The sequence below is a fragment of the Xenopus laevis genome, chromosome 5S, assembly GCF_017654675.1.
Source record: "Xenopus laevis strain J_2021 chromosome 5S, Xenopus_laevis_v10.1, whole genome shotgun sequence".
NCBI classification, from domain to species: domain Eukaryota; kingdom Metazoa; phylum Chordata; class Amphibia; order Anura; family Pipidae; genus Xenopus; species Xenopus laevis.
Genome location: NC_054380.1, coordinates 13,475,721 through 13,492,348, shown reverse-complemented (window position 1 = coordinate 13,492,348; position 16,628 = coordinate 13,475,721). Strand labels below are relative to the sequence as shown.

At 40.1% G+C, this 16,628-nt stretch overlaps 1 long non-coding RNA gene across 1 annotated transcript in view; it reads left to right on the top strand.

Moving 5' to 3' along the window:
* The window catches only part of LOC121394157, a 44,368-nt gene extending 27,944 nt beyond the window's left edge, over positions 1-16,424 (top strand). Inside the window, exons 2-3 of the long non-coding RNA XR_005961521.1 lie at positions 15,219-15,320; positions 15,439-16,424. This is a non-coding gene — a long non-coding RNA (uncharacterized LOC121394157). The remainder of the gene's footprint in view (positions 1-15,218; positions 15,321-15,438) is intronic.
* Positions 16,425-16,628: the final 204 nt, after the last annotated feature.

Genomic DNA, 16,628 nt, shown 5'->3' with positions numbered 1-16,628 from the left:
CATCTAAAATCTCCCTTGAAGTTGCTTCAAAATAATGTCGGACTTTCTTTTGTTTTTTTTTATTTTTCTGACAGTCCTGCAGCTAAATGGATGTTGGCTTATCGCACCCAGAATTCTACATACTGAATATGGCTAAAGGTTTAATGCTGTAGTACTGAGTCTGTTAAGGAAGTCAGTTATTTTTTTGTTTTTAGTTATGGGAATTTACTTTCTTTCTAATGTAAGAGCTAATTTATCCCTAGTGTTAAATTATAAGGATTAGGGATTTATGTGACCATATAAAGGCAAAAGGCTGCAGGCTGAGTTATACAGTGAACTCTGAGTATCGCTCATGTATTGTAAGGGATAATGTACCCCCTACTGTAAATGATAAGGATATTAGAAGTCACTGAGGGGTTCTGTGACCATATAAAGGCACAAGGCTGCAGGCTGAGTTATACAGGGAACTCTGAGTATCACTCATGTAGTATATGGCATAATGTACCCCCTACTGTAAATGATAAGGATATTAGAAGTCACTGAGGCGTTATTTGAACATATAAAGACACAATAATGCAGGCTGAGTTATACAGGGAACTCTGAGTATCACTCATGTATTATAAGGGATAATGTACCCCCTACTGTAAATGATAAGGATATTAGAAGTCACTGAGGGGTTCTGTGACCATAAAAAGGCACAAGGCTGCAGGCTGAGTTATACAGGGAACTCTGACTATCACTCATGTATTATAAGGGATAATGTACCCCCTACTGTAAATGATAAGGATATTAGAAGTCACTGAGGGGTTCTGTGACCATATAAAGGCACAAGGCTGCAGGCTGAGTTATACAGGGAACTCTAAGTATCACTCATGTATTATAAGGGATAATGTACCCCCTACTGTAAATGATAAGGATATTAGAAGTCACTGAGGGGTTGTTCTGTGACCATATAAAGGCACAAGGCTGCAGGCTGAGTTATACAGGGAACTCTGAGTATCACTCATGTATTATAAGGGATAATGTACCCCCTACTGTAAATGATAAGGATATTAGAAGTCACTGAGGGGTTCTGTGACCATATAAAGGCACAAGGCTGCAGGCTGAGTTATACAGGGAACTCTAATTATCACTCATGTATTATAAGGGATAATGTACCCCCTACTGTAAATGATAAGGATATTAGAAGTCACTGAGGGGTTGTTCTGTGACCATATAAAGGCACAAGGCTGCAGGCTGAGTTATACAGGATCGATGCTGAGTATCTTTCAGTTTCTATAAAGGATAATGTATGGACAATGTATGGCCCTACATTATAAGGATATTATAAGAAACTGTTCCATGGCACAAGACAAGGTTAATCCATATATATATATATATATATATATATATATATATATATATATATATATATATATATATATATATATATATATATATATATATATATATATATTTACCGATAGGGAAACATTTTCTGTACAATTAATTTTTTTCTTAGAAAGAACTCATGACTCCATTTATATTTGATGCAGCTGATTTAGTCCTCTCAAGGGTGTTCCAGGGTTATGCAGTCCAGAGATCGTTGCAAAGATCTCACGCATATTATCTGCATCCCAAGGACACGTTTAACTTGAAATCTAAAAAGATAACGGTACTGGATTCATGAGCATAGACTGAATTGCTAGTGAGCAACATAAATTGGTGCCAACATTGGGCAGTACAAGTTAGAGTGGACTTGGCGGGCTGCATTCATTTTGGTACCCAATGAACACCCCTGAACCTTAGCTTTTACTTGTCATATTAGAACACTAATACCTGCTGTTATGAAGTTATTACAAGTGGTGGAACTACTGGGGGTTTACAGGGTGCGAGTGCACCAGGGCCAACACCCCCTTGGGGCCCACCAGTGGTTCACACATTTGCGAATGCGCTGCAATCTCCGATTCTGGAGGTAGGTGAGGGGCCGGCATAGCCTGCACCTGGGCCCTGCTCCTCGTAGTTCCATTACTGGTTATTACACCTGTTGAGTGTATGTCATAGGAACAAGAGCAAGGCCAAATGAATGACAGCCTTATTATATTGAAAGGGATACTGTCATGGGAAAAAAATGTTTTCAAAATGCATCAGTTTCTCTTGCTCTCAAAAGAGCAAACAGATTTTTTTATATTTAATTTTAAAATCTGACATGGGGCTAGACATATTGTCAGTTTCCCAGCTGCCTCAAGTCATGTGACTTGTGCTCTGATAAACTTCAATCACTCTTTACTGCTGTACTGCAAGTTGGAGTGATATCACCCCCCCCCCCCATCAGCCCATCAGCAGAACAGTGGGAAGGTAACGAGATACAGTAACAACTGCCTGGTAGATCTAAGAACAGCACTCAATAGTAAAATCCAGGTCCCACTGCGTCACATTCAGTTACATTGAGTAGAAAAACAGCAGCCTGCCAGAAAGCAGTTCCATCCTAAAGTTCTGGCTCTTTCTGAAAGCACATGACCAGACAAAATGACCTGAGATGGCGTCTACACACCAATATTAGAACTAAAAAAATGAACAAATAAGGATTATAGCCGCACAAACCATATACATGAAGACTCAATCTCACTCTGTAACTTGTTACTGTTTCACAGTAGTTTGCCCTATTTTTTCGCAAAGAGCCAACTCTTAGGGGAAATTAACATTGTATTTGAAACTAACTTTGGGTAAGTTTAACAAATGTAATTAAAAATCATGCTGGTGATATTACATTTTAAAGTTTGAGACCAGATGAATGTTCCAATGACCCAGAGGTGCAGTTATATAATATTATGCCAGTTATGCTTATTTTTGGCTAGAAACAAAACCCATGAGAGAGGAATTACAGCACAGTTAATTAATCCCCAATGTATCTGTACAAGGTCTAGTAACATATAAGGATAAATATGATGATTGCTTTTTTCAAGCAGGAGACCAAGAAGTTATACCCATTGCTTGGTTGCTATAGGTTACTAGACATGGTGCCAAATTAAATTTTATTACCCTGTATGGATACCAGGACCCAACTCTTTATAAAATGAAGGGCTTTAACTTCAGTAATCTCAGGTAGGCCAGTGTGTTGTTTATTTTATTCATTGACCTACCATTGGTCTTTCTATCCCAGGGCCAATTATGACTTTTTTGTACTTTGCACACTGAATCTCCTCCAATTAAATCTCATCCATGAGTTTTCATTTGGTAGACGATATAGTAACTTTCTCTCACTGAATTGGATCTTGCTCAATATCTAATAATATAAAAAGCATTTCCGTCCAAATTTCACTATAAAGCTGGCCATAGATGCAAAGATCCGATCGGACTTCCCCATCTCCCAACCTGCCACTAACCATTCAAATCAAATAAAATAGAAAAAACAGATCAGCTGATGTTCTGCCCTTGACAGCAATTGTACAAAAGTTATGTCCGACAAAAGCTAGTGACAGTCTCCCACTGAAAATCGTATGATCGGTAATACATGCAGAGATATTATCAGCAGCCGACAGAAATCTTTTAACCTGTCCGACCGACCAAATGATTGATCTCCGCCAGATGAAAAATGTTGGGACTCTCCACACACGGTCCGAAAATCGTATGAATCCTCGATTCATATAATCAGATTTTTGCGTCTATGGCCAGCTTAACTCTCCTCCAGGATGCCCCTCCCATTGTTTTGTGGTTCCATACAGTTTTGGTAGCTATGGTATAGAGTAGTCCAGATATGCAAGGGGCCAGCAATTTTCTACTCAAATTGAATCTCATCCATGCGTTTTCATAAACCATGATATAACTTTTTCTTACTGAATCGAATCTGGCACAATATCTAATAATGCAAAGAGCATTCCCCTTCAAATTTCACTTTAAGTCTCCTCCAGGATGCTCCTCCCATTGTTTTGGTACCTAGGGTATAGTGTAGTCCAGATATGCAAAGGACCAGCAACAAACAATTAGATTTTCATGATGGACCTTTGAATTGACATTTTTATTAAAGATTAATTTTTCTCAATCTGCCTGGGAGGCTCCTTTTACACTAATATTATAGAGGGACCCTCTAATATTTTTGTTCCTTAAATCACCCAACACACTCTTTATGCCACAGCTATAAGGTCAGTTAGTATGAGATTTGGGAGATGGTTTTTTTGCACCCATAAATATTATTTGAACTATGGGTGACTGATGCTCCCTTTAGTTTGAGCTAATGGGGATTGGGGTTGAGCAAATATCGGCCCTTCAAGGGGCACTTGAACCAAAAAAAATCCAAATGCCAGTACATTGATGTATCTTTAGATTGGGCAGTAATAACATGCGTTCTTCTGTATAACTGTTAATAGGTTTGTGCCAAACCCAGGCATCTGATAAGAACCCACCTTAACCTGACCAGAATTGACAGATGTACATGTACAGTTGGTTTGTGGAGTGTTTGGTTTTCTGGAGTTTTCTTGAATATTTTTTTGCTGTTTTGCCTGGAAAGGCAATTTTAATCCCTTACTCCTCTGAGTGAGTATTTAAATTTTTGAGGCCCAGATGTGAAATATGATTATCAATATTTTTTCTCTTAATCTTTACTCAATTATAGTAACCAGCTGTTTATAACATATTTTCATTAAAGTCATATATTAAACATGTTATTGGGTTGATAGAGGGGGCTGGTTAAGGGACTAACAATACCATTACTTACTGCAATGTTTACTAACTATACTACTTTATCCCAGATATGGGTTAGTCCTTTCATTGTACTGAATTATTCCAATTTACGGTTTCCTGTCCTTAATTGCATATTCTCATCCTCTTCTACCTGCCATGTATGAGCGTATCGGTGATTAAGCAGGCTGCTAATGACCATGATTAAAATGCAAAGACAGTATCCTTTCACATTCTCAGACAACCCTGACACTTGTGGAGGACACAAGAATTTTATCATACAGACATTAGAGAAATTTATAATCATGTTCCCTTTTTGTTTTCCTGTAATTTATTCTATATTGTTCTGTTTATGTCTGGATATATTTTTTTGTATTTGTTATCTTCCACCAGCTTAACACATTTATTTTAAACACCTTCCTTAGTTAACCCTCAGACCATGGCAATGCCACATGGGGTTTCTGGATAGAAACTGAAGTTGTAGAAAGCATAGTAACATAGTAAGTTAGGTTGAAAAAACATCCATCAAGTTCAACCTTTTAACTCTATATATAACCTGCCTAACTGCTAATTGATTCAGACGAAGGCAAAAACCCCATCTGAGGCCTCTCAAATTTGCCTCAGAGGGGAAAAAATTCCTTCCTGATTCCAAAATGGCAATTGGACTAGTCCCTGGATCAACTTGTACTATGAGCTATCTCCCATATCCCTGTATTCCCTCACTTGCTAAACACCATCCAACCCCTTCTTATAGCTATCTAATTCTATCTGATTCAGGGAGAGAATATAATATATATAATATATGGGTGTTGTATAAAATACACAAAATACCACTATAGGCTGCCTTTGTTGTAAGAAAAGGTTATTACTGTCTTTTTTTTGTCCAACTTATATTTACTATAAATATAGGGTTTGTCCTGTGCATCGTCAACCCTTATATCATAGGGCCTCTTTATAATGGCCACGCAAAGATTCGATGTGAACAGCACCACAATATCTTGTTGTAATTTAAAATGCCTTTATTGCACACTTATAGGGCATTACCGCAACGTTTCAGGCCTCATTTGGCCCTTTTTCAAGGTTGAAAGGGCCTCATTTGGGTTGTGGGGGGAATCATGAACAGGATTGGTGAGAGCCTACTTAGCTTAAACGGTGCATTAATATTAATGCCTAGGTTCTCACCAATCCTGTTCATGATTCCCCCCACAACCCAAGGTGATAGAGAGACCAGTTTTGCAAATTTATATTGCACAGATATATCCAACAGTATTATTGTTTGCAAATTGTTAATCATTGTTACATTGTTAAAAAAAATACATAATGTAGTTGTCTCTTATTTGTATGATAAACAATATATTATTTTGAATCTTCTGCTGTTTTCTCTGTGTTCGGAATTTAAAACACAAAAGAGGAAAACTTTCATTTTTATCTATTACCAAATACGGTACATTTCCCTCCAAGGTTGCGACTTCTTTATTATAAATCAAAATAATGTGCCGTACTCTGGTCCTCCTGTCCTTGTCAGGAGAATTAGGAGTGAGGATGTCACAACCAAGATTTACTGGTATTGTTGAAAAACCAGCCATCAGGGTAAGCAGCAACTTTCTCTCAGCGAGACCCAAAACAAATAGGGCAGGGAATCTTCCAGCAATCGAAAAGGATCGCCCTGCATACAAATTACCACGAGAAACATGGTCCCCATTAATGTGGTTAATCAAATGAAAATGCAGCGACTCTGCATCTCATGATGAGGACTTTTTGCTTATATTCTAAGGTATATATTTCATTCAACCTTTTCCAGTCAAATCCATCATCAAATGCTTTATCCTCTCTTGTGGTACCATTATCAGTCATGGGGCATCAATACCATCTCTGTCTCTGACTGTATTTCCCCAAAAATAAAAATGCAGCATTACTGTATAGGTATGGGACCTGTTATCCAGAATGCTCGGGACCTGGGGTTTCCTGGATAATGGATCATTCTGTCATTTGGAGCTTCATACCTTAAATCTACTGAAACATGTAAACATAAAATAAACCCAACAGGCTGGTTTTGCCAATAAGTATTAATTATATCTTAGTTGGGATCAAGTACAAGGTACAGTTTTATTATTACATTATCATTTTGGATTATTTGACTATAATGGAGTCTATGGGAGATGGGCTTTCCGTAATTCTGAGCTTTCTGGATAATGGGTTTCAGATAACAAATCCAATACATTTAATAGAGTCAGTTGTAAATTAATTAATAGTAGAGTGTAGCTTGATCCACTTGACGTTGTCCCAAAACAGACCTGCACCCACCTGCGGCCTGTGCTGCCCCCTGATCGCATCTGGGTGGGGGGTCATGGGGGGATGCGACAGAGGCAGGTGCCCGGAGGGGGGATGGGAGACCCTGTGGCGGAAGGGGCCCCCACCCCCAAGGGCCCCCTTCCCAGTCTCCGTGTTCCCTCTGTCCCTTCTCCCAACCCTATGGAGCGAACCTGCTTCATTTTTATGCGGGTTGAGGTCATGGGCGCCGGCTCTGTGGAGCGGGTCTGGGTCGGTGGTGCCCACCAGGTTTTTTCCCAGTTTGACGTTGCTCTGGTCTTACACTGATAAGGGCACAGACACAAATTGGACCAAGATTCACAATTCCTCCAACAATGAGGCAAATCCCTTTGATGGAGGAGCACATTGTCTGTAAACATGCTTTTCAAACAAAACTTTGATCAATCACTTGACTGTAGAGATACATTCAGGTCCAATTTCAAAGAATTACCAGCACATATTAAATCAAACTGTTAGTACCCAGCAAAAAAAAATCCGAACTCTACAAGTACAAGTAATCTAAACTCACTTTTGGTTTCTGCAGTCAATTCCTATTTTTTGTGGATTTCTTTGGCAAATAATAAATAACTTGACAAATTTTAGGCGTTTTTTTTTAGAAAACCAATAAAAAAGTATTAATAGGAAGTCACTCACATTTTCTCCATCTGTTATATCAAATTTGAGGCTCACCAGGTAATACAATTTGCCCCTTGCTGTTGTGCGCTAGATAACTAAAGGTGATAATTTTTTGACATTTTGCTCTGATTTGAATATGCAAATCAGGGTTCAGATGCTTATGAATCTTTCGCTGACGATCCCAAAATGTTTGCATACAAATAGGGTACAGATCTTTTTGCATAGAATGTATAAACTATGTTCTTCAGTAGTTGCCCTGTCTGTACCAACCCAACCATCCCAGGTTGGGGTAAGGACATAAAAACTGAAATTTCTATAGTGCTTGCTGCCGACATAAACGCAAAATATTCATTTTGGATTTGATAAACAATTTCAAGTTCTCCTAGGCCTTTGCTTAAAGCCTATGGCACACGGGGCTGCTGTCCGGTGCAAAACATCAGTTGTTAAAATGCCCCTAGCAGCCTGTCGCTGTTCATAATCGTATAAATTGTGAGCTTTCCATCAAATAATGAGGGTTGACAGACTGACAGAGATGTTTTTTCTGCCTCTGTGTTGTCAGTGGACAAAATGTGCCACGAGCCTTAAAGGAGAACAAAATCTAAACAGAGAACTAGGCTACTCCATGTTTTTGGTTTTTATATTAGCCCAAGGCCGGAACGAAACTTCGCATGTTAGTGAATTACCGTATTTGTAGCGCATTTGCACCTGGCGAAATCGCACCTGTGCGATGGGCTGCGAAGCTGACGCTGGCGAAAATTCGCCCATTAGTGAATCTTCACCATGGCCTTTGCTTATTATAATAGTTATTTTCAAGGAAAGCAGTTACTGGGGAGATGCACCTATGCTTTGCATTTATGCACATCATAGTTTTGGTAGACATACCAAATGGACTATTTGAAGGTAAGGCAAACTTCTGAGGAGGAAAATTCACTTAAAGGCGAAGTGGCTAACATGAGCGAAAAATCACCAGCGTGACGTCATTTCGGGACTTCGCTGATTTACTAAAGGGCGCAGGCGTAAATTCTCTAGCGAAGGGGATAGACTGTAGTGCTACTTCGCACTCTAACGCCAGGCGAATTTTCACTCTGGCGAATGGAGATAACTAGGCTGATTCACTAAGATTCGGATTTTAATGAACGTTACCTCTTGCGGCAGACTTGCCTTCGCCACCTCAGACCAAGCGAAATGCAATCGAGTAGATAGGAGTTCCTCAAAAAAATTGGAAAATTTTTCGAAGTCCCAAAAAACGCTGACAATTTTTCATTTTTCAGGGTGATAGGCTGCAAAAGATCGTAAATTTATTTTAGGGTACCCGACTTCCCTCCTACATTTCCTAACATATGGCACATAAACTAAACACTGGGCTCATGTGTAGGGCAATATAACAACTTTATTTTATTTTATTAAGGTTCCCCGGGCTTGTGTAATGTAATGTATTTGCTGCAACATATACTTCCATTGAAATTTAACTTCCCGCTGTATGCAAATTAGCCAACCCTAGTGCAACTTCGCTTTGCTTGCCGAATTAACGCAGTGAAACTTCGCCATCATTCGGCGCCCTGGACGCAAATTCGCATTTTAGTGAATTAGCGTTGTCCTGGTGAATTTTAGCCTGGTGAAGTGTGGCGATGTGAGTGAAGCCATTGCTGGCGAATTTGCCCCTTGTATAATATATTAATGTTGCAGGGCTTATCAATCTTATACACAGGTAGAGCAATGTGTAAATTAAAATACACATACATACTGTACTTCCATACAGGCAGTGGCATAACCATAAAGGAAGCTGGTCTGCTTCCTCTATAGCCAACAAGAACCGCCTACCCAAAACCTCTCTCCTACCTGCAGCAGAGAAGCAGAGCAGACACGAGGAAGATAGTGGTCTTAGTCTGGGCATGTGAGTGTATGGAGTCTGGGCAGGGAGTGGGCGGAGTCCGTTTGGGAAGTGGGTGGGACAATGGGGATCAGAAGATTTTTTTTGATGGGGGACCCGGCGCACTCTTGTTACGGCACTGCATACAGGTCAATACATCAGCCTGTAACACTAACTAACTAGACTTCTCTATTAAGGTCACAAAGTTACCTTTCAAGTTATAAAGTTATACTTTTAAGCACATATAATATTATTATTACTGTTATATTCCTAGATAACGCAGACCACGCTCTGTAAATGCTTGACATTTCTGTAACAGACTAGAGTATTTATAGATCTGGTGTCTTCTGCTAGTTTTCTTTTGACAGTTTTCTGTATTTCTGTTCTCTGAGGTTTAAGCTTCTAGACAGGAACCCCCCAAACCATGCACGTAACCTTTACAGAATGAGAGACGTGTTACCACAAAATGACACTCTCCTGTTTCCATCTCCCACTCTTTTACCTCAGTTTGGGTGAGACTGAGACCCAGGGTAGCACATGTACAAACACCTTAGAAAACCTTATGTGATATGTGTATAAACAGAGCTACTGCATGACCTTTGCAGGGCTATAAAATAAAAGGTTGTGTCGAAAACGAAAGAAAAACACCCAACATAATCCATAAGATCCACCCTAATGTACCCTAAATATGCTGGAGAGAGGTGTATTTCATGTATGGTGATGCCAATAATTAGCCCCTTTTTGGAACAGTAGCCCCCAAGCAACAAACAACTATGATCTGCACATCTTTAACATTAGCAATGGCCCTACTCAATCATGACTTAAATATGACTCGCCCCCCCCCCTAGTTGTCTCTTAAACACTGACCGCAATTGGATTACTTATACAGGTATGGGACCTGTTATCCAGTGACCTGGAATTTTTCAGATCTTTCCATATTTTGGATCTTCATATCTTATGTTTACTAGAAAATCATGTAAACATTAAATAAACCCAATAGGCTGGTTTTGCTTCCAATAAGGATTAATTATATCTTGGTTCGGATCAAGTACAAGGTACAAGTAAAAGGTACTAGTAAAAGGTACTAAAGGGAATCATTATCCATATATTAGAAGTCACTGAGGGGTTGTTCTGTGACCATATAAAGGCACAAGGCTACAGGATGAGTTATACAGGGAACTCTGAGTATCACTCATGTATTATAAGGGATAATGTACCCCCTACTGTAAATGATAAGGATATTAGAAGTCACTGAGGGGGTTTGTGACCATATAAAGGCACAAGGCTGCAGGCTGAGTTATACAGGGAACTCTGAGTATCACTTATGTAAGGGATAATGTACCCCCTACTGTAAATGATAAGGATATTAGAAGTCACTAAGAGGTTCTGCGACCATATAAAGGCACAAGGCTGCAGGCTGAGTTATACAGGGAACTCTGAGTATCACACATGTATTATAAGGGATAATATACCCCCTACTGTAAATGATAAGGATATTAGAAGTCACTGAGGGGTTCTGTGACCATATAAAGGCACAAGGCTGCAGGCTGAGTTATACAGGGAACTCTGAGTATCACTCATGTATCATAAGGGATAATGTACCCCCTACTGTAAATGATAAGGATATTAGAAGTCACTGAGGGGTTCTGTGACCATATAAAGACACAAGGCTGCAGGTTGAGTTATACAGGGAACTCTGAGTATCACTCATGTATCATAAGGGATAATGTACCCCCTACTGTAAATGATAAGGATATTAGAATTCACTGAGGGGTTGTTCTGTGACCATATAAAGGCACAAGGCTGCAGGCTGAGTTATACAGTGAGCTCTGAGTATCACTCATGTATCATAAGGGATAATGTACCCCCTACTGTAAATGATAAGGATATTAGAAGTCACTGAGGGGTTCTGTGACCATATAAAGACACAAGGCTGCAGGTTGAGTTATACAGGGAACTCTGAGTATCACTCATGTGTTATAAGGGATAATGTACCCCTTTCTGTAAATGATAAGGATATTAGAAGTCACTGAGAGGTTCTGCGACCATATAAAGTTGCAAGGCTAAAGGGCTGTCTGAGTTATACTTGGAACTTGTTTATTAGAAGGACCTTGAACACGTGCATGCAAAGGTGGCCTATAATATCTTTATACTTTAAGTGTACATAAATCGTATTTCACCAATGTGATAGCAGAATTCATTGATGATCAGCGGTGCAAATGTGTCCATCTGGTTACAGTTCAATCAATTACAGATATAGGTTACTTGCAATGAAATGCTGTTTTGTGAATCCAGCCTCCCTCAGGCTCCTTGTTCTCCAAATCTTCTGTGCACCCTGTCCATTCACCTTCACACAGCTGCACACACACCCCTTCCCCAGAAAAACCATGAGTTTGAAAGGTACATTGGGTTATTCACCCTATTGTGTTTATGTGCAAAACAAAGCATTAATAGCAGTAGATGGCACAGTGCCAGGCCAAATACATCTCTTTATCCAGGAATACTTCTTGCTTTTGGTTTGTTTACAAATAAGACTGCATGAAACAAGTACAACTTGATTTGTAAACATCACATTCTGCCCCCCCCCCCAACACTTTTCAGCTGCTGAAAGAGATCACTGGAGTGTGCCAGGTCTGGGTACATTAGATGGAAATAATCTGAATTCAGCAAGCATGAAGGCACAGGGACTATTTCTATTTAACATTCTCGCTAAACCTGTACTTTCACGTAAATAAGAAATTTACTGGCACAAAGCATCTGTTTTCCCCACTGGGATTGCTCTGGCTGCTCCGAGCTCACACAGCTGCAGTCTATGCCTTATGTTCAAATATTCTCATTACTGTGATTACTTATATACCTGTTTCATGGAAAACTGTGGACTGTATTGACAGGAGACGGCTGCAGTGACGGATCTAGATGTTTTCATTGTCAGGAATGATTCCGCCATATCAACAGACAAAGTCAGCGTGACATAATGTCACAGAATTTGGCATATAACCAAATGCCTATGAAAGCAGAGGGCTTAAACTCAACAGCCATGAATGCTGGGAAGATAAATGCTCATTTAAATATGATGTCATCTTTAAACCAATCACAGCAGCCTGTTGAGATTCCATCAGGCAGTTTCTATAAAAGCCTATTTGCTTGCACCTGCAACCCTTGTCAATCTCTAAGGGGCAGATTTACTAATCAGTGAAAATTCGCCAGCGTCCACTTCGTACCCAGCGTAACACTTTGCTCAGACTACGCTAATTCACTAAAATGCGGAGTTTCGATGTGGGCACCGAACGCTGGCAACTTTTCACTAGCATTACTTCGCCAATGCGAGCATTTGATAGTAAAGATGGGTTAGCGTTCATTTCTGCCTATCGAAACTTCGCTAGGGATTTTGCGCTCAGGTCAATTTACATAGGGTGGGAAATTTAAAATTGTATGGACGTCTTTATGTTAAATGTTGATGCATGTACTTACGAATTACACATGTCCAGGGAACTTTAATAAAGACAAGAGAGTTATTATATTGCCCTTCAACAGAGCCCACTGTAAAATTAATGTTCCATATGTTGGCAAATGTATGGGGAAAACCGGTTACCGAAAAAAAGTTTAAGTCAGGTTTTTGCAGGCAATTAGGTTGAAAAAAGGAAAGTCGCCTGCGTTTTTTGGACTTTGATGCATTTTCGTCTCACAGAATATAATGTAAATGACAGAAGATTGAGGATTGAAGATTGATCTAGCTACTTTAATGCACTTTGCTGGGTCTGAACTAGTGAAGGCAACGCTGGCGAAAGAGGTAAAGTTCAGTAATATCTGCGCTTTAGTGAATTTGCGAAGTAACATCCATTCGTCACCTGTCGATAGAGTGCGAATCACCGCTAGCACCTGTCTCTCTCCAAGTGAATTGGCGCCTGTGTCTGTTAGTAAATTGGTGATGTTCCTGTGGGCGGTAACGCTAGCGAATTGACGCTAGCGTTAGCCACTTCGCCCTTTGGTAAATCTGCCCCTAAGAACAGGCTGCATCTTTAAAAAATCTTTGCAAATTTTAAAGCAAATTGAGCCAACATAAGTTGCCATGAACATTGACATAGGTGGTGTCCCATTGTGCAGCTGGCAGACAAAACATTATAGGAAGAGCAAAGACAAGACAGGTAAAAATAAACTGCTGATATAATATTATATAATAACATGAGTCTGTAGTGTGTAATCAGCCTCCTGTAACTCAAGACAAAAAACACCCGCTTGTCGTCGCTGCTCTCAGCCTCTTATTTTGCTAATAGAGACTTGTATATCATGAATGGTTTGTTGGGATATGGATCTATGTATTAATAAATGCAAAAGTAATTTATGTCTGATTTAATTGATGAATATATATGATCCCAGTGGTGGCCAATAAAAGGGCAACTGAGTTTTAACCTTGAAAGCAAGTAAGTTGCAGGTACAACCTTAGTTTCTGTGTAAAATGTATAATGAAACAGTAGAATTCCTAAAGAATCAGATGCAAGTTGAGTGTAGGACTGGCCAGACCAGGGATGATTATGACGTAGTTGGTCAGTTTAAAGGAGAAGGAATACCATTTTCTACTTGGAGGTGCCAAAAGTAAGGAATCCCCAAGTGACTACCTTTACTTACCTGACACCACAGGCCAACGCTCCTATCAGAAGAAAACCGCACCAGCCTGGGGTTCTTCTAGTGAACACCACAGGGTGATCCTCTTCCTGCTTCTTCGGGTCTTTACTTCTTCTACTACAGATGCATCTGCCCTTGGAAATTTAAAAACCAAAGAAGCAGGAAGAGGATTGGTCCCTTGTGCTTGCTAGTAGAACCCTGGGCTAGTGCAGTTTTCTGCTGATAGGAGCATCGGCCCGCGGTGTCAGGTAATTAGAAGTAGTCACTTGGGGGTGCCAAAAGTTAGAAGTAGAAAAATATGTATACAAACAATCCCTGCTTTGTTTAAAGGGTAAGGCATTTTTTAGTAGCTTAAGGCATAAAATGTCTCAATGTCTTTAATATATTGATAATGGGTTGAGTGCAGAGGACCTTGTGTATTTGTATATACTGTATATATATAACAAGGGAAAGTTGCGCTCACCACTAATTTTTAAAACCATTAGGCGGGGGTGCAATGAGGCTGTGACCACAAAATACATATAGTCAAATACAAGAGTCCTCTGCACTCAACCCATTATCAATATATTTAAGACAGAGACATTTTGTGCATACTGCTACTAAAAAATGCCTTACCCTTTAAACAAAACAGGGATTGTTTGTTTTTGCTACTAAAAAATGCCTTACCCTTTAAACAAAACAGGGATTGTTTGTCCATATATTGCAATATATTTAAGCTGAACAACTACGTCACAGTCATCCCATATCTGGCCAGTCCTACGCTCAATTTTATCTGATTCATTAAGAATTCTATTGCTTCATTATACATTTTACAAAGGGACTAAGTTTTACCTGCAACTTACTAGCTAGTGGTGAGCGCAACTTTCCCTTGTTTGTTATAGTTATACAGGAGCAGTGACCAGCTCCATGTTGTAGCTCCCACCCTTCCCAGCTATAGTCAGGTGATCCCACTGGTGTCTAATAAAAGGGCAGCCAAGTTTGGGAGTTTTACTTTGAAAGCAGCAAAACTTAGTTTCCAAACTCTTTCTGTTCAAGCTACCATCTGACCAGCTTAATTAATAATAAGGTTACAGATACAAGCAAACATAGTATCAGTCATTTACCAATGAAGTAATTTTCAATATCATCTCCCCTTTTGCTCCAGATGCCCCTAAGGGTCCACAGTTTGGGAACCACTGCTGTAGTTTGTCTATTGATGAGGAGGAACCATACTGTCGTGCAAAACAATAAAACCATGAGTATACAGGTTAGATTTATCTACTGATCTTTCTCCCTTTCAAACTGCCTGATTATTATGTTCATAGAGAATATACAATTGTTTTTCAGTAACAGAGGATTTTAACACATTTTTCTTTTCAATGCAGATAAACCTGCCAGTGAAAAAGCTAAAGTCTCCATGTTCGCATGACAGTCACACAAAAGAATTTTCAGCATGCCATTTCTTAAATACACTCATTTTTGCAACCGTCCAGTTACACTAGATATTCAGGAACACAGCTATCAAAGAATTCAGAAAACTTACAGTAAAAGCTCATGAGGTTACAAAACATTGCATTCAAGAAGAGGTTAGATTGTAATAGAGAAGAGTGACTATATTCTATGGCTTTGACTAAAGGCAGAGACTGACAAACCCCCTAGGTTAGGGTTTCCATGTTCAAGGAAAAGACATCGCTAATAGTTTTCCCAACAGAATTTCTTTCTAACAAACTGTAAACCCTAGAGCCATGCTATGTATGGGAGTTGTCAGGGATTACTATGAAAAGGAGGGAGTCCTTAAGGCAATAGCTGTCAACAACCCACAGGAACTCAGAAGTAAAAGTCTGAAGAACAGGAACAGGATTGTGATGAAGCGGGCAAATGCACAAGGACAGCGTGGGATATGGCACAAGGATAGGCTAAAGCGGGACGGAGTGGGAGAAGGCACAAGGATAGGCTAAAGTGGGAAGGAGTGGGAGAAGGCACAAAGACAAGCTAAAGTGGGACAGAGTGGGAGAAGGCCCAAAGGATAGGCTAAAGTGGGAAGGAGTGGGAAAAGGCACAAGGATAGGCTAAAGTGGGAAGGAGTGGGGAAGGCACAAGGACAGGCTGAAGTGGGACAGGGTGGGAGAAGGCACAAGGATAGACTAAAGTGGGAAGGAGTGGGAGAAGGCACAAGGATAGGCTAAAGTGGGACGGAGTGGGAGAAGGCACAAGGATAGGCTAAAGGATAGGCTAAAGTGGGAAGGAGTGGGAGAAGGCACAAGGATAGGCTAAATTGGGAAGGAGTGGGAGAATAACCAAGAAAACACTGGCACTCAAAGGCAAGTAACAGCAGGGTTATACCCTTGCGTATTTATTCTGCAAACGTGCAATGTTTCGGGGTCAGACCCCTTTGTCAAGCAATATACAGGGTATAACCCTGCTGTTACTTGCCTTTGAGTGCCAGTGTTTTCTTGGTTAGTCTGCTGAGGAGGGTGCCGATCCCTCCAACACCGTGCACCACGAGCTGAACTGCTGAAGGCCAGGGTTGTGCGACCGGGCTACATCACATTGCAAGGAGTGGGAGAAGGCACAA